Source organism: Rhipicephalus microplus, unplaced genomic scaffold, assembly GCF_043290135.1.
Source record: "Rhipicephalus microplus isolate Deutch F79 unplaced genomic scaffold, USDA_Rmic scaffold_870, whole genome shotgun sequence".
In the NCBI taxonomy this organism is placed as follows: domain Eukaryota; kingdom Metazoa; phylum Arthropoda; class Arachnida; order Ixodida; family Ixodidae; genus Rhipicephalus; species Rhipicephalus microplus.
Genome location: NW_027465423.1, coordinates 43 through 19,454, shown reverse-complemented (window position 1 = coordinate 19,454; position 19,412 = coordinate 43). Strand labels below are relative to the sequence as shown.

General features: G+C 44.8%; 1 long non-coding RNA gene across 1 annotated transcript; it reads right to left on the bottom strand.

Annotated features, from left to right (window-relative positions):
* Positions 1–1,099: 1,099 nt before the first annotated feature.
* Positions 1,100–15,351, bottom strand: LOC142795792 (uncharacterized). The gene is made up of 2 exons (XR_012893310.1): positions 15,009–15,351; positions 1,100–2,160 (listed from the first exon to the last, which is right to left on the bottom strand). It is a non-coding gene; the product is annotated as an uncharacterized LOC142795792 (long non-coding RNA).
* Positions 15,352–19,412: the final 4,061 nt, after the last annotated feature.

The window sequence follows — 19,412 nt, the reverse complement described above, 5'->3', positions numbered from 1 at the left end:
CCCCCTGCTGACGTCTATGCCTCACTTCTCAAAAGAAAAAAAGCTAACAGCCATATGTTAATCGAGTTCATTACCGAATAGTATCCTTATATTGTGACAGTTTGCTTGGATTTGTTACTTGAGCATCAAATGCAGATATCTCGTCTGCATGAGGTCCTACGGTACTTTGGCCACACATTATCTGCCAACATATCTATCGATCAATACTGTGTGCATTTGACGTTCCGCTAATACCGTCCTCCATGCATTCCATGCAGCTATCATGACCACATTCGTCATTCGCGCGTCGGACAACTCTTCACGGGTTCGTTTAGTGACGCGTTGGAACCCAAACATGCTCTCACAACAAAGGCAAAAAAATAAAATAAAAACGTCACTAGAATAGCTGACCCTATGTGCCACCAAACTAAACAAAATTAGGTCAGCGTAATGGCTTGTCTACTTTAATTAAACTAATCTTAATACAAAATAAGAATGAACGCCCATTTATTCACAGCCCAACTCTTATGTGACATAGCGTCATTTTTTCTACTGTATTTGTTTCTTATCCCTACTTTCCCAGCCACCATCCCCCCTGCCCCTATTGTTGAGTAGGGAACGGGATGCTATCTGGTTAAGCTCCCAGCCTTCCTCTTTTTATCTTCTTCTTCTGCTTTACTGAATCATACTTTACTCTTGCAATGTAACCCCATCTCACTTAAAACTGGAAAGAGCTTCTTGAATTATGATAAAATGCCTCCCTCCCACGCTGCCAGTAATACACCTACCCGAGCAGCATGCACATTAATCATTTTTGAAGCAACACCTGAATTGTTAAAGCCTCAATTCCCAATCTACAGCAACGTTGTATCAATAAAAATACACATACAAGTGCTCCTAGCACCACACGTGTACATTACAAAGCTCCATCAAAGTAAAAAGTTTCTGGAGTTCTTCCAAACAAAATGGTGTTGTTGCCATAGCGAGTAGGCTCTCTTTGAGATAGTCATCTGCGAGCACCCCTAAATTTCGCAATCAGAAGTTGGTGGCATATGCACGACTGCAAATACAGGTGCACTGTACACAATAGCGACAGCGATATATTCTATAAACAAGAATGTTTTGACGAAAACATATCAGCCCTCATCTTTTATTGAAGGGCGATGCTTAAAATCATCAGAAGGTACACGTCTTATGAGGTGATGTAAGGAAATACATTGATACATGTAATGCCCGTCCCGCAACGCCGACGGTTTCCTTCGTGATGTCCAGCGCATTATGATGCTTGGCAAATCTTCAAATGTATCAAGCTTTGTAGATGGTCTTATTTTGTGCATATACTGACCTAGAAGATGATTCAGATTTTTAGAGGAATAGAATTTTCACACTTCCTTCCCATTCTAGTTTTTTGGTCTTGCTTTATAACAAGCTGAATGACGAGTAATACGGCACAATCTGTTGTCACAAACCTTTCATCTAGAAACTCATTTGCACCACACTCTTTTTTGTTTTTGTTTAGCGATTGGGATGCATGCTTTATACAGCCTTTTTGGTAATAATCATGCTACCTTCTCTTAATATGAATGCTTTATACATATTTACATTAGCATGAATACATTTTTTTCTGTTCCACCTACACTTTTCTGTTGCGGGTCCACAGGTGGCGGCGCATAGCTTTAGGAGTAAAGGATGCACTAAAGTGGACTCAGTATAAAGGATGCTCTCCTGTGTGGGTGCGCATGTGGGTAATGAGGTGCGGTTTCATTAGAAATGATGCATCACAATGGTCACACGAAAAAGGACGCTCTCCTGTGTGAGTACGCATGTGCGTAATGAGATGTGTTTTCTGCAAAAACGATGCATCACAATGGTCACAGGAAAAGGGACGCTCTCCTGTGTGGGTGCGCATGTGGGTCTTGAGGGTCCCACTGACTGAAAAGGATGCATTGCAGTGAGCACAGGAATAGGGACGTTCTCCCGTGTGGGTGCGCAAATGAGCCACGAGTTTGGAGTTCTCAGTGAATGCAGCTGCACACAAGTGGCTCTGAAAGGGGTATTCGCCCATGTGTATGCGAAGGTGTCTGTTCATGGAACCCCTTTTCTTGGTCACATAGCTGCACTGCGGGCAGGAATGCAGTTCCGACGAAGGGAACTGCTCCAGGGATGCCAAAGACAAGGAAACTGCAATGTCACAGGAAGCATAAAAAGGCAACACTTACCATGTGTCCCAAACTAGTACTGCCCGTGACTATACACATACATGGCTGCAGCCACAAGAAATAAGAATTGCTGCATTTATAATTACATTATACTCTTGGCGTACCACATGGTACCATTGATGTGGTACGGTACACCCAGCACATGTCTCTCCAAGCCTGCAGTTGTCTCCGCACAAATGCTAGAATATATACACGAGAGCATCTGCTGCCAATGCACACAAGTCCATTTTGGAAAACATTTAAATACTATATAAAAAGTCAATATTATTGACATGTGTACCATCATAGTAAGCACAAACAATTATGTTTTAGCATAATGCATTCAAGTACTTGTTGAAGATGTTGTTCCTTCATTTGTAATATAGCAGAATAAAAAAAAACAGTTGGTGCACAATAATTCCAAGCCTGTGCAAAATCTGAAAGCCCACTCCAAAATCACGAAGCTTTACAGGGCAAAGTGCAATTGATGTAACCAAATTTACACACCTATTATCAACCTTCTGCAGTACAAATGTGAAATGTTGTTACAAAGTGTCACAGAAACTACTAGTTGACAAGGTTATTTCTCTCTCTATTCCCTCACAAATCACAAATATTTGGACTGCTAAACAGATTCTACAGTACTGCATGGTTGCAAACTGAACAGCTTAAATCAATTATTGTAAGTATGGGGCTGATTTATGCTCATGATATGAAGCAAACCATTTTTTTAAAGATTTCATATAGAACCAGCACAGTAGAATGGGAATATGATATTCAACTAAACTCAAGATAACCGATCTGAGGTAGCAGTCAGCAAGCACTCTCACATCACTCTCACAAATTTGAGCTCATAACAGGTTAAGCAGACATAACACTGCAAAGCAGATGATTTCCAAGAAGCTGGCCCAATTAACTTCTGGTGAATTCCAAAACATGCAGCTCTTTGGATGCTCCATACGAGGAGTGGACCCACCTGTAACAGCATAGACATCATTGTTAGAGCCAGAATGAACACACACACAGTGCACATACACATAATTTGACCCTCAGCGTAAACCAGACTAAATTTCACATAAAAAAATGATAAGCACTTTTTGCTAACACTGTAATTGACTGTTTACTGATTTTAATAACCAGTTACATGTAACATCTAGTTAGGTTTTTAAGAAAGGACGCCAGCTGTAGAGGAAAATAAATACTTCAAACACTTTCATTTGGTAGTAACCGCACAGTGGAAGACCTACAATGGCGCTTAGCAGCATAGAGGGTGCAAATGTTCAGACAAGCAATGTGGGCTGCTCTGCATTTGTTTCTTCATAATGACTCTGTTTCTTCATAATAACTTTCCATGCCAGCTCAGTATTCGAAAAGGTGCTGTTAGGGCCTCATAGGCATGGCCACATCATATTGACACGTGTCTACATGTGGACAAAAACGATGATGGGGGGATTTAGCGGACACCAGATAGTGGGCCTCTGGCTTGACGAAAGAACAAGGAAGAAGATCTTGCGGCTCAGCTGTCCAGACATTATTGCACTGCAAGAAACGTGGCTGTCAGCACATAATTCGTTTTACCTACCTAATTTCCGGTCTTTTCGCCTGGATCGCCCATCCAAAGGTGGAGGTTTAGCGTTCTTTGTCAATAATAAAATTAGTTCAAAGATCAAAACTTCGTACAAAAGTATATCCCCCGAATGTGAAATTTTCGCTTTAGACATCACCTTGCCTGGATGCTCTCCCTTCTCTCTGGTAAATCTTTACTTTCCTCTGGGTGTACAAGACACGCGATGTTTAGACATGGCTGTTAGTTCGTGGTGCACAGAAAAAATTATGGTTGGAGATTTTAATTCTCACCACACTAGTTGGGGTTTTAGGACTGATCAATGTGGACAACGCTTGTGGGACTGGTCTATAGACCATAATTTATCATGCCTCAACGCTAGAACTCCCACATTTATCCGAGACCGATCCCGCTCTGCCTTAGATTTGAGTTTTATAAGCTCGGGTATTTCTAGCGTATCTTGGACTACTCTAGACTGCGCCACCAACAGTGACCACTTACCAGTACTGTTTGAAATTTCTTGCCCCATTATTCCATCTTACTCCCAAGCTCGAACCTTTATCAATTATTCCAAATTTAAAAATGACCTAGAAGTTGCTTTGACTACCCCCACTGAAGACAACGATGAAAATAAAGCCATGAAATTAAGTGCGGTAATTAAAAGAACGTTCAAAAAAGCAGAATTTTCTATTGAGTCTGATACGAGAAAGCCTTGTAGTCAGTGGTGGAATTCTGAGTGCTCTCGTGATCATAGACGACGACAAGCGGCTTGGAAGCAGCTAATTCATAATCAGTCCCCCAAAAATTGGGCAGATTACAAGTTTATTGCTGCTACATTTAAGCGCACCGTGGCTAAAGCTAAAGAAGACTATGACAAAAAACATTTCGACTTTCTTTCCAAACCTAGAAATAAGAAAGCGTTATTCCGATATATGAGATCGCGCAAAATTCTGCCGTCTCTAGCTAACTCTGATTATGACAGGTTATCGACGGAAGAAATGACTAATTCGTTAGAGGCAATCGGAAGAGGTTTAGCTAACAGATTTTCGTCGACTTTGACAATCAACTGGCAAAAGTCCTCTATAAAGACTGACTACGAAAAAGTGACATTGTCCGAAATGTCAAGCGTAATTAGAAACTTACCCTCTTCGGCTCCTGGTCCTGACGGTATAACAGTTCCTATGATTAAAATTTTATTCCAGATATCACCCGGCGACGTCCTCAACCTTATAAACTATTCCTTAAGCAATGCCTGGATACCACATGACTGGAAAATAGCTAGAGTGATTCCCATATTAAAAAAACAAGGGTCAGGTTTTAACATTGACAACATCAGACCAATCTCTCTAACATCTCACCTGATCAAAATTATAGAGAGAGTTCTCAATAATAGAATAAAAGTTTGGATGGCTGACAAGCTAATATTGAAACCATTTCAAATAGGTTTTCGTAGCGAATGCTCAATTTGGTGTGCTCATGCCGACTTAGAGAGCCGAATACAGCTTGCCCGAAAAAGACGACAATACGCGGTACTAGTAACACTAGACATAGATAAAGCTTATGATAGCGTTGAGCACTCAATTTTATTGAATTCTTTACACGAATGTGACTTTCCGCGATATATTGTTGATTGGGTAGCAGAGTTTCTAAAATCGAGAGAATTTTATTGTGCAAAGGATGGATGTCACTCATCTAAATTCAAACAGCAACGTGGAGTACCTCAAGGGGCGGTCCTATCTCCGCTGTTATTCAATGTGTTGATGAGCTCAATTCCCATTGAACGAGATATCACTGTCTACATTTATGCAGACGACATTGCATTTTTCGTTGCAGACAGTGACATTTATTCTTTGCATCAAAAATTGCAAAAGTACATGTATTCTCTTGAAATTTGGCTGCATTCAATTTCATTGTCTCTAAACATCAGTAAAAGTGCGCTCCTGGTGTTCCCTATAGCAGATTCTATTCAAATTTCAGTACTTTATAATCAGGAACCGATTCCACAAGTAGAGTCTATCAAATATTTGGGCATTATTTATAACGAGAAACTTAACTGGAGCCCTCACATAGACTATAACGTGGCAAAGGCACAACGAGCTTCAGGCTTATTGCGAAGGTTGAGCAACAGAAAATATGGGTTACGTAGACACACCTTATTAATGATATATAAAATGTACATGCGCCCAATACTCGAATTTGGGTGTATATTATTTTCGGGTGGCCCTACGTACAAAATTAAACCGTTAGTTCTATTAGAGCGAGAAGCGTTACGGTTGTGTTTGCGACTCCCCAGGTATGTCGCTATTAATGTACTATATCAGGAAGCTCGCATACCAACTATTCTTTGCCGATTCCGTATCTTAACAGTACAAACATACTTGAAATTTTACGGCTTATCAGCGAGACGGTCTGCATATGCCTTTATTAGTGACCCCGACGCCTTCTTCCTCGCTCACTGGCCACGCTTTCGTACTCCCCAGATTATTTTTGTACAAAAGAAACTTGAAAGCATAAAGGTGGATATCAGATCGGTAATTGGAACCAAAGCATTAAATCACAATATTACGATAGAATGTGATGAAATTTTTCCCCCACTATCTAAGTTTCAATCTTCGAGTTACTTAAATGACAGGTTAGAAGACTACATAGCTCATGCGGAAATAAAGAACATAATAGCCACAGACGCTTCTGTGAATAAAGAAAAGGCAGCAGTAGGAATCGTCTCAGATTACCTCGGTTGGTCATTCTCGGTAAGACTACCAGACTTCACTCCGGTTTTCGAAGCTGAGCTCCTGGCTATTATTTTAGCGCTACGAAAACTTCCTTCAAACGAAGAGAGTGCAATGATAATTACTGATTCTCTTTCGCTGTGTACTACTCTCACAGCTTCAGAACAATCAAGAGCTCTAGCGACATTACAAACATTAGTTCCACCTCATGTGAAGTTCCTGAAGTTAGTCTGGGTCCCGGGACACTGTGGCATACGGTTGAATGAAATAGCCGATTCACTATCTCGAGCCACACTTGATGGCCCTGTGATCTCGGTACTACCAGAATCGGAACACATAGTGTCGATCAGATATAGAAAATGGGCTATTTATACGGATATTATGGAAAATATTACTAAATATACGGACTATCAGCACCTAACATACCCCTGGAAACCTCAGTGGAGTCAATCTAAAAAGTTAGAAGTTATTTTAACCAAATTTCGATGTCGTGTCCCTCCATTAAACTTTTACTTGCACAGAGCTGGTCTGGCGATATCCCCCCTGTGTCCATTCTGTGAAGAAACGGAAACAATAGAGCATTACTTTATAACATGTAAAAACTATTCATTAATTAGGAAAAGACTTTTAATTGTTCCGTTTCAAGCAGTAGGTTTAAATTTAACTGCAGATAATGTTCTAAGTTTCGGTGCCTTTAGCTTGGGACATTGCCACAGGAGCGTATTCGATGCTGTATGCAATTTCATTCGAGAATCAAAGCGCATGTCATAATAATGCCTGCTTAAATATATTTCTGAAGACACTTGTCTAATTTTGAATGAAATTTGCATATTCATTTGATTGTGACCGGGTGAGATAAGCTCGATTGTCTGGTCTACTCAAAATTTCTGTCTTCCACTGTAGTATTACCTCACCTTTTCTCTTCTTGATTCAATCTTCAATTATTTGTTTAGTTTAATATTCCTTTTTAGTTAATTATTATTTTCTATTACATCATTAGTTTTTTCATTAAGGATAAACCTTTTAATATATCTCATATAGGATACTTCTAGATTTCATGGCCAATCCCCCATAGTGGGTATGTGCCAGTGCGAAGGGGCAACAACAACAACAACAACAGCTGTTGAGAACACGCTGCTTTCGCTGCCTCAAGGCGTACTTGTACTTTGTTCGCGTTGTACTGCGACACTGTTGGAGGTGCTGGCCCACGACCCCGCCCGATGCTCCACACTCCCACGGGGAGCCGTTCATCCAGCCCAGAAGCACTTGTCGACACTCCCGTGCATCGCTTCAGTCGTCGCTTGCGAGGCCTCCTTCCTAAGTTCACCCTCTCACAGGAACACTCTACGAGGCACCGCTCACATTTACCAATGGCCACCGCCAGTCCACAACAGTTACTACGAGACAGTAGTTTGCCAACCCCATCTCAGGTAACCCTTTTTTCACCGCTGGTGCCTGATCGCTGTGGAGCACATAAAGACGTCGAAGAATGGCTTAATCACTATGAACGTGTCGCTAACACCAACCAGTGGTCCATTGAACAAAGACTTTCCCGTGCCTATTTTTATCTCGACGACAGCGCTAGAACCTGGTACGAGAACAGAGAAGGCAGTTTGTCAACATGGAGTGACTTTAAAAGAGGGATGATTGACACATTTGCCGATGTCGACCGGCGTGAACGTGCGCAGCATTTACTCGAGCTACGGGTTCAGAAACCCAATGAAACGGTCGCAATGTTCGCAGAGGACATGGCCCGTCTCTTCCGTAAAGCTGACCCGCACATGACCGACGACAAAAAGTTGCGCTACCTCATGCACGGCGTTAAAGAGCAATTGTTCGCCGGACTTTTGCGGAACCCGCCAAGCACCGTGACAGACTTCATCAAAGAAGCTACGGCTATCGAACGGGCGCTTCACCTGCCGACAATACGATCGCTTGTCCAGCAGCGCCCACATGCAAGCCACCGCTACGACATCTGACAATCAAAGCTAGTTGCGCGATTTAATAAAAGAGATTGTTCGTGAAGAGCTGCTGAAGCTGCGGAATCTGGTCACGGAACCACCCACGGCGTCCGTCGCTGAAGTCGTCCGCGCAGAAATACGCCAAGCGTTTTCAACAGCTGATCCTACTGACGATCAGCGACCTATGAGCTACGCACCCGTGCTTCGCCGCCCCGCCGCCCGTTGCGCCGTCGTACCGCCAGCCATCGGCAGCCGTTCCTTAGTCGCCACCACACACCACGGTGCCCTGCCGTCGTACCGCCGTACGAAATACGGCCGTACCAAGAGCCGTCTCCCAACGATACACGGCATTTGCCACATTACGAGCCGTTGCGGCGTCCACAGCTTCGTAAAACAGACGCCTGGCGCACTGTAGATAGGCGTCCGCTTTGTTTTACCTGCGGAGGCGTGGGCCACATTCCCCGCCATTGCTGGCACCACGTAGATATGTTTCGACCTCTTCGGCAATGGTCTGACGATCGACGCGCCAACGACGGCTACGCACCACGCCGGGACGCTCATTCTCAAGGACCCCCCCCCCCCCCCTTGTCTCAGTCTCATTTTGGCAACCGCCGTGCCAATAATGACGACAGTGCGACTGATTACCAGCCAGGTTTGGGACGTCGACCACGCTCTCCATCTCCGGCATATTCGCCTTCGTCGCGCCACCGAACTACAGCCGACGTCAGTGGAAGGAGGTCACCAAGTCCACGCCGGGGAAACTGAAGGCGGCGACCTCCGGGGGTGAGGTTGCAGGCCGTCAAGGCGACGAAAAAAAGCCCCCGTTACTTGTACCACAGGACGCAGTAAAGCCGAGAAATAAAGCCGACGAAACTGTGACCTGTATCTTACCGTTTCGGTAGACGGGCAGCAAGTAACAGCCTTAGTTGACACCGGCGCCGACTTTTCTATGATAAGTGAAAACCTTGTCGTACGCCTCAAAAAAGTGAAGACTACGTGGACGGGACCTCACCTGAGGACAGCAGGCGGCCAGCTGTTGATGCCTGTCGGAAGGTGTACAGCAAGACTCGACATCGGTGGCTCTTTTTTCGTGGCGACGTTCGTCATCCTCACCTCATGTTGCAAGGACTTGATCATAGGGATGAACCTCTTAAGAGAATATGGTGCCGTCATCAACATCCCGTACCGTTCAATTACATTCCGCAATAGCACTGGTTTAGTTGACTGTTCAGACGCAATACGCAACACTTTACGTATAATTGATGATGATGTGGTCGTCCCGCCCCGGTCATGCACTCTTGTTTCGGTGGAAGGCCACGAAGCGTTTGATGGTGAAGGCATTGCTGACCAAATTGGCTCGCTGCTATTTAGTCATGGCATTTCGGTCGCACGAGGTATCGTCCGTCTCACTGGTGGACGCACGAATTTACTTCTGACGGACTTTAGTGCTGAGCGCCGGCACCTTCCGAAGGGCACAGCTATCGCTTCGTACGACAATATAGTAGAAATGCGAGGCAGTTTATGTTTGTCGGTATTGGACGAAGCACCTAATCAAGAACCAGAACCCGTTCTCGATGTTGGCACCACTCTGTCAAAGGACGAGCGACAGATACTTCTTCAGCTGCTAGCCGAATTCCGCGACTGCTTTTCAACGACATCACGAGTTGGTCGAACACCTTTGACAAAGCACCGAATAATCTCCGAGGACACGGTGAGACCTATCCACCAGAACCCTTATCGTGTAGCTTCAAAGGAACGCGAATCCATACAACAACAAGTCGCGAAAATGCTTGCAGATGACGTCATTCAACCGTCACATAGCCCCTGGGCATCGCCTGTAGTGCTAGTAAAGAAAAAGGACGGCACCCTGCGTTTTTGCGTGGACTACAGGAAGCTGAATCGGGTGACCAAGAAAGATGTGTACCCGCTCCCACATATTGACGACTCCCTTGACAGACTTTGGCACGCTCGCTACTTTTCTTCCATGGACATGAGGAGTGGATACTGGCAGGTCGAGGTAGACCCAAGAGACCGAGAGAAAACCGCTTTTGTGACGCCAGATGGTTTATACGAATTTAAAGTCTGCCTTTCGGTTTGTGCTCCGCGTCCCCGACTTTTCAAAGGCTTATGGACACGGTACTTTCGGGATTGAAGTGGAAGACGTGCCTAGTCTATCTGGAGGACGTTATAGCGTTTTCGACCACTTTTGACGAGCACCTCAAAAGGCTGGAAGTTGTTTTACGTGCCATACGGTTCGTGGGCCTAACATTGAAACCAGAAAAGTGCCATTTCTGTTTTCACGAACTTCAGTTTCTCGGTCATGTCGTCAGCAACGCAGGCATCCGGCCCGATCCTGGAAAAATTGCCGCCGTCGCACAGTTCCCAGTACCCTCCAATAAGAAGGCTGTCAGACTCCATCTAGGCCTTTGTGCCTATTATCACCGGTTTATCGCAGACTTCGCCCGCATCACGTCGCCACTAACTCGTCTCACAAGAGACGATGTTGCCTTTGAGTGGAAAGAAGAACAGGAGGCTGCCTTTAAAGACCTGCGTCAACGTCTTCAAACGCCCCCTGTGCTTGCCCACTTCAACAAAGAAGCCCCGACGATGCTTCACACAGACGCTAGCAATGTAGGTCTTGGGGCTGTGCTTGTGCAACGGCAAGAGAACACAGAAAGAGTGATCGCATACGCAAGCCGAATGCTAACACGCGCAGAGGCTAACTATTCAACAACAGAGAAAGAATGCCTCGCCGTAGTATGGGTAGTAATGAAATTTCGCCCGTACTTGTATGGCCGGCACTTCAAAGTTATTAGTGACCATCACTCCCTTTGCTGGTTAACTAATCTAAAAGATCCCACCAGCCGATTAGCGCGTTGGAGCCTAAAACTGCAAGAGTTTGACATGACGGTCGTGCACAAGTCAGGCAAGCGACATATGGACGCTGACTGCCTGTCCCGTTCACCCATTGAGTCGGCAACCCTACCTGAGGAGGAGGAAACGGCATTTCTCGCTGTCCTCGACACGACCGCCATTGCGCAGCAACAACGTGACGACACTGAGTTGCTTGGCTTAATTAACTACTTGGAAGGCAGATCTCCGAACGCGCCAAGAGTTTTCGCAAGAGTGTTGTCATCGTTTTGTTTGCGGGGCGGAGTACTCTACAAAAGAAACTTTTCGTCGACAGGATCCGCCTATCTGCTCGTCATACCAGCAGCCCTTCGTACCGAAGTACTCAAAGCATGCCACAACAAGGTGACCTCTGGCCATTTGGGTTACATGAGAACGTTGGCCAGAGTACAGCAAAGGTATTACTGGCCGAGACTAACCACAGCCGTGAAGCACCACGTTCGTACCTGTCTCGACTGCCAGCGACGCAAGTCACCACCGACTAAACCAGCTGGCCTCCTGCAACCCGTGCAGGTCCCAACAGCTCCATTCTACCAGATAGGCATGGACATTTTGGGCCCACTTCCTATTTCTACTGCAGGGAACCGCTGGGTTAACGTCGCGACGGATTATCTGACCCGTTATGCCGAGACAAAGGCTATCCAAAGAGGTACAGCAGCGGAGGTGGCAAGATTTTTCATCGAAAATATTGTACTGAGGCATGGTGCATCAACCGCCGTGGTCACAGACAGAGGAACCGCGTTTACGGCATCTCTTTTGGATCACGTCCTGATGCTGAGTGGAACAACACATCGTAAGACCACTGCCTACCACCCACAAACAAACGGGCTGGCGGAGCGTCTGAACAAAACCATTGAAGACATGCTTTCGATGTACGTAGACATTGAACACAAAAATTGGGATGAAATCTTGCCATACATAACGTTTGCGTACAACACGGCCAAGCAAGAAACGATCCGCATGACCTCGTTCAGCCTCGTTCATGGACGAGAAGTACGAACTATGTTAGATGCGATGCTACCACACGAAAGTGATGACATCGACCCAGACGCCAACACGTTTACGGAACGTGCGGAAGAAGCTAGACAACTGGCACGTTTTCGGATCCGCCAGCAGTAAGAGTACGATGCAGGCCGCTACAATGCTCACCGCAGAGCAGTTGTCTATCAAACTGGCGACAAGGTATGGATTTGGACACCCGTACGGAAACGAGGACTATCAGAAAAGCTCTTAAGAAGATACTTTGGGCCACGACAACTGAGTGACGTCACTTACGAAGTTGTTCCCGACAATTCATGTAGTACCAAGCGTTGCCAGCACCATCCTGAACTCGTTCACGTAGCGCGCATGAAGCCTTACGTCAGCGAGTGATTGCGTGAGACTTATCTTTTAACAAAAACTGCATTATTGACTTCGCATCGGGTCGATGCTCTTTGAGAGGGAGGCAAATGACACGTGTCTACATGTGGACAAAAACGATGATGGGGGGATTGAGCGGACACCAGGTAGTGGGCCTCTAGCTTGACGCAAGAACGAGGAAGAAGATCATGCGGCTCAGCTGTTGAGAACACGCTGCTTTCGCTGCCTCAAGGCGTACTTGTACTTTGTTCGCGTTGTACTGCGACAATATGTTGATGCTAGGAACATCAATTTTTTTGCACTATTTGCTTGACTTTTGAGAAGTGCTTTCTTAAAGCCCCAGTGATGATTCATTAGTACAAGACGGCAGAAAAAAAACAAGGACAAAAAAGGCACATGCACTTTCGCAGTTTCCTTTCCTTCCTTTTTTTTTTTCGCCGTTTCTTTGCGTAAGTTCATTTTAGTGCATAAACAACCCGGCAAGTGCTCAGTTCTAATAATTTAGAGGTGCATTTGAAGGATTTCAGAGGTGCAAGAGTCGTGCCATTAAGCAAACAAAATGTCGTGCACAATATTTTAGTAAAAACTACCCTTGCATAGTGATGGCACATAATGCAAGTTTTCATTGCCTTCACAAGCGTTTTCACTGTGACAGAAGATGAATGACAGAAACTTTGAAAAGCATGAATGATACAAAGCTTTGAGAAGCAATTTGCAATATTAGTGTTAATATATAAAAAAACAGAATGATAAGGGCTGCACAATATGCACTGGAATAGCCAGGCAATTTATCCACAGTAATATTAGTGAGTGTAGAGAAGTGCAGAAAATACGTACAATCAGTAACATTTGAGTAGATCCTCAACTAGTTGATAATAATTGGTAACTTGAGTGAGTTTTATTATGAAGGAATCGTTTTTATGTGGTTATTTTGTCAAATAAACACAGACAGGTTTTAGCAAACATATTTTTGCTAGAGACAACTTACTAAAATATGGCCACAAACCTACTTTCTGAAATAATTGTTCCATCATTAAAGCGGCGAGTTGGGCTTGTTGGTGCATTATTCTGTTGCGGTACAGCACAAAAAATGCACAACAGACAGAACACAATGAGCACTCCTTTTAAGCCAGCTATGATAGTTTGGAGACCTGCCATTTTTGTTTTCTTAAAATAAATTTTCATCTGTCTACTTATATGATGTAATATACATTAAAAACGGACCTCTTGTCATTCATTCAGAGGGTTAGACCAAACTTGGCAATCTAGACAATTCTGGCCCCTCTGTTGCTTTTCTGCACACTGCCGCTTCTGAAGGGGCATTGAGTGCTAACGTTAAATTAACCAGAAACCCCTGAGTGCTCACGGGTGCATCTCTTTTGGGTGCACCAAACCACACAATCACAGAACGGTTGTCTTTTATCAGCTGTTCACTACCCTGAAACAGACATAAGTTGACAGACAGTATTGTGTTTTGTCCTCTGCTCCTCAGCGCCTATCAAGTAATGCTGTTGCAGTCATGAAACCTAATAAAAAGACATTCGACAAACGTCTACAACACATTAGTTATTTAAATAGTTTGAAGATAACGAAGCTTAACAACATTGTTATGAACGATCTGTGTAAGCATTTCCCCTACGAAGGCATCCACACTCCTGGTGTGTTTCTTTCACAACTCTGCAGGGATGCCTCCTCCGAGTGTCCTTTTGCTCAGTACAATGGCCAGCACAGAATCGCTTTCTGTGCTATCCGCACACTCGGGAAGAACATATGGATTTGGTTTACCGGCGCGTTACCCCACACCTTGCAACTACGAACAATCGCAAAAACAATGCACACACGCACAGATAACTGAAGATACGCCCATCACGCAGCTACTTTGCGTGTTACATGCAGCAGCAGCGCTTGTAACACTCCTTTTGTAACACCAGCAAAGCGTTTTGCGCAGGTGGAATGGGCCGCGGCCGCACTGGGACGCTATCGTGGCGTTCCACCGCGGCCGCGAACGGCCACATCGACTCTCGGTATTTACCAGTAGAACAACGAAACAGCTCAAAAACTATTGGCACATGCTTCGCCCCCAAAAATTATAAGGCCTGAAGGGCGGCAACATCGCTATGCGATGCTTTTCCTCGCCGCGTGCACTTTATATAACCCTCGCATTCAAATTTTAATTCACTACTTGCAAGTTAGCCCCACAGGTTAGCGCTTGAATAATGCATTCATTTCAAGCTCTCCATGCTGCATTTTCAGAATTATACTCTGCACACGAATCTAACCACACACACCGTATTTGACAAGAACTTACCACAGAACACCTACCACTTTTGCAACAATTACGAAGAAAACAAACGGATATGTGTTACCAACACATGGTGTAAGAAAATTCATTACACCGTCAATGCGCTCACGTAGTCCGTAGCAACTTCACCTGCTTTAGTTGAGTTTACCGCAATGTATGCGTTTGACGCTCCGAGCGGCTATCGCGACCACACTTGGCGTTCGTCGCCTTTACGCACGTGTTGCGCCATTTTTTCTAGCGTACCAACGTTTTAAGGGACATGTACGAACGTACACAACAGCCCCAGATTCCCATGTTCCTTAATAAATATTGAGAGGATGGAGAGCTCTCGCCTTGCTAGTTTAGCGAGTCTATGGCCATGGTTGCCAGGTCGGTAGCCCAAACGCAGCTCAAGCACAAAAAACCGAGGAAAGAGAGTTTTCGGATAGGGACGCCAAGAGTTTGAGGCCCCAAATGCAAAGCATTTTGCGTGTGCACGCTTTGGGTCAAGCAGGAGCGAAAAGTTTTCGAATAGGGTCTGCGGTGTTTTGGACACTCTACCAATTCTTGGGCCATCTCGTTTGTCTTGACACAGAGCGTTTGGGGCAGGCTTTGGACAAGGCTCCCGCTAAATTCGAGAAATCTCCAACCCAAACGCGGTTTGGGTTTTGCGCATACTCAGTGGCCTTGACGTTATTTCTTTGGGGCCCCAGCCCTTATTTGAAAACTCCCTAATATTCGTACCCATGTTTGTACCATTATCATTTTCAGTTTTACTTGGACATTTTCAGCTTCGTAAGCTCGAGGTTCGGCCGCGCAAAGTTTAGCAAAGGGGAAAAGGAAGAAATAAGCGCCGTTCCGTTACTGCCACTTTCAATGGAGGGCACCTCCACAGTTCCGCGCAGGGGATGAGGGGAAGCAAGGATTAAAAAGATTAGGGAGGAATTAAATGTATAGAAATAGGGAGAGGCGAAGGGACAGCCACATACGGAAGTAAGAAGAACGTAGGAAAGCTGGACACGGTCGGAGAAGTCCGAGGACGGGCCACCACTTAGCGAGAGCTCTTGTCGGCATCAGGAGATGGCGTAGGGCGAGCCAGTCGGCCAGAGCTGCGCTGTCATCGGAGATCGCGGGGGCACATCCGTTCGGCACGGAATCCAGCGAGCGAGTCCAATTTTAGCGGGTTGTTCGGTTGGCATGCACTTTCTTCTGTATGATTACGTAACTCAATGCTATCTTGATCTTCTTCGCTCCCACAACACGTGCACCGATTTGCCTCGCGTGGGACTTGAATGGGTGAGAGAACCAGTAGAGAGAAGGACGATAAAAAAAAAAGAAGAACGAGAAGGATTGAGAAGGAGAGCGTATTATTGCATTAGAACGAGGCGAGAAAAAGAATTGTGGAGAAAAAGAATTGTGACAGAAGTGTTGCGAGGAGGAAAAATCAAGCGTGGAATACCTTTTCACTGTTTCCACTGAAGGCTTCCTGGGTGCCGCCACATATGCGTGGTCCCCCCTTCCGTTCTCCAACATAAATAAATAAATAAACTGCCGAAGCTGCACCTTTTGCGCTCAAGTGCAAAACGGGTAGGGATCCTCCTACCCGTTAAAAAGGGTGAGAAATGTAAGCGAGGGTGCAAAGGAGAGACCCCTCTCTTTCCAGCGTCTGAATAAAACAGCTTGTGTTCAAGAAGCAGGAAGAATCGATATTCATGCAGTAGTAATCAATCACCGAGTGTTAAATCCGAAAAAAAACCCAACTTAATTCTGGAAAAAAACTTATCAGTACATTGCTTTTGAAAAGAGACCTTCCAATGTCTTGCTTTGAAAGTAGCCACGCTTTGGAAGTGGCCATGACTTCACCACGCTTGTTGATTGTTTGGGAGGTCACAATTCAGCACCAAGCCCTGTCACGTACCTCTTTTATCCTGAACACCTAGCTCAGAGTCCCATATTTATGTGGTGCACATGGTTGCTGCAATATGGAGCAACTGATACATTAAAATTGCTGGGCACTGTCAAACTGCATACCAACGTGCTCTTTTCATACCTTTGTTGTATGGCCACCATACCTTTGTGACAGTAAAGAAAGGCAGCTCCCCAACTGGCTCTTTTTGACCATGATCAGAAAACATCCAGCTTCCTGAGAAAATGCGAGTGTATTGTTTCGCAGCACACACTGCCTTGAATTGACAATATTTTCTCAAAGTCAACTTAAAGAAAAAAACCTTTCTCTACTCATCACTAATGACGCTACAGGCTCAAAAGTTTTGAGCATGGCATGCTTGATCCTTACTGCGAGGCCGCTAACTTGTCCACGAATGCAAGGATCCCTTATGTGCCCTGCGTGAATCAAGGTACTTTTACACGTGCACGTACGATCGCACTAAAAAGCCGCACACTCAGAAAAAAAGATGAAGGGCTCAAAGTCCTGAGGCACGCGTGACGTATTTTCTTTCACCATGCCATTTCTCTGCTTAGCTCCCAGCACTTTCGTCGGTGCAAAAGAACTAGTGCGCGACAAACGTTTGTGACTCCACTCGCACTGGACAGATTCTAAAAACATTTGGGGCGGTGAATTCGTGACGTGATCAGCTTGTTTGGTGAATCCATTTTATGGCCAGTTGAACAAGTGTAGCAGGGCCCCTTTTAAAAAAAGATTCAGTGGACAAGCAACAATCACTGTACAATGATATTGGTGAGCATGTCGACCAGCTAATGTAATCTGTGATGAGGTCATGGGTCAGCGTTTGTACATGTGACATAGAAAATTCTGGCATTATCACTCACATCTGCATTAGTTCCAGAATAAATGCTACTGTAAGCATTGTGAGCACAGTCACTATATCGGTACATTCGAAAATACTAATAATGAAAATTAGAGACAGTCTGGTGTAACCTGCTCAAGGCAGTGGTCACACACGACAGGCCAGCTACATGAAAACAGAAAAGAAGAATTGCTTCGTTTACCTAAAGAGTTCAAGCACACGGCCTTTAACGTAGCAGCACCACGATGGGAAAGAAAAGGGCTACTTTGCAGCTAAGTTTTTTCTCCTACACATGCAGTAGTGTCTTTTGTCTGTTTTCCAGCTGAGTAGACTATAGGAGAAAAAAAAGGAAGCACCTGGCAGTGGTAAATAGGCAGGATAAACTAGTCATCGTCATCTGCCTCTCGCATCTTACCTCAACACCAAAAGTATAAGAAGTACAAATGGGGGAGGGCTCACAGGGTTTAGGCTCCTAAGCCCCCACAGACTCAGAGTGAAAAAGCCTTCTGGGTCACTTATTGGTCTCAAGCCTGAAAGGTCACCGAGAAATGTGTGTTCTTTAAGTGACTTACTGGTCTCAAGTCACGCTGAAAATGTCAATCTATACCTGCTAAGCTAATCATACGGTAGCAAAACAAATGTGGTTCGACAAAACATGTAGCTGGGCGAGTTTAATCGTACTTTAAGGCAAACAGGTGAGTGCTAATAAAGGTAGAGACACAGAGAGAACTTTGTGCCCGTCTCTGTACGTTCTGTGTCCCTGTCTTCGTTTGCACACACCAGTTTACCTTGTAGCAAAATAAAAACAAAGCGATGAACTTGTCACTGTTTCGTAGCATTCTTGTGTCCCTGGTTTTCCCCGGGTGCTTATCACCCCATCTAACTCATCGGTAGAATTCAAGCAGATTCATACAGCGTAACTTTCTTGTTTTGTATTTCATTACAAAAGACTTGCCTTTACAATACTTTCAATTGAATACCATTATTTTATAAAATGCATAGTTGCTTTTCAGTTACATACTGTGCTTCTAACGTAGAAGAGAAGCTCACCTGCGAAATGTGCTTACTTACCACTGAAGGCGCAACTAAGAAAACAGTTGGGTTATGCCAAGCGGACTAACATGCAGGGATGAGCTACTACATAGATGAACTAATCTCCTTTATTTACCATGATGTCCTCAACAGTGTAACACAAAAAATAACCTGCATTTAAGGTAATCCATTACAGAATCAATACAAAGTCACCCAATTATACTTAAAATTGAATCATTCACGACAGGATTTTCTCAAGGTATATGCTGTAAGAAACTTATAACCTGAGGGGTCCAAAAACACTCAGAGGCACTTTACAAGTTAACCTTAGCCAAATAAGTCAATCAGTTGACTAAGCTCCTGAAAAAAGCGTGTGTGTGGGCTTGACCTTTAGAGCCTCTCGTTTACATGAAAAGAGGACATGTGGTTAATGAGTTGGCGTTTTCGACTAAAGGACATATTGCAGTGGACACAGGAAAAGGGACGCTCTCCCGTGTGGATGCGAATGTGATGCCTGAGATCGGTGTTCTGGACGAACGAAGCCGGGCACAGGTGGCACGGGAAGGGTCGCTTGCCCGTGTGTCTGCTAAGGTGTCTTTGCATGTGCGTCCTATACTTGGTCACATAGGTG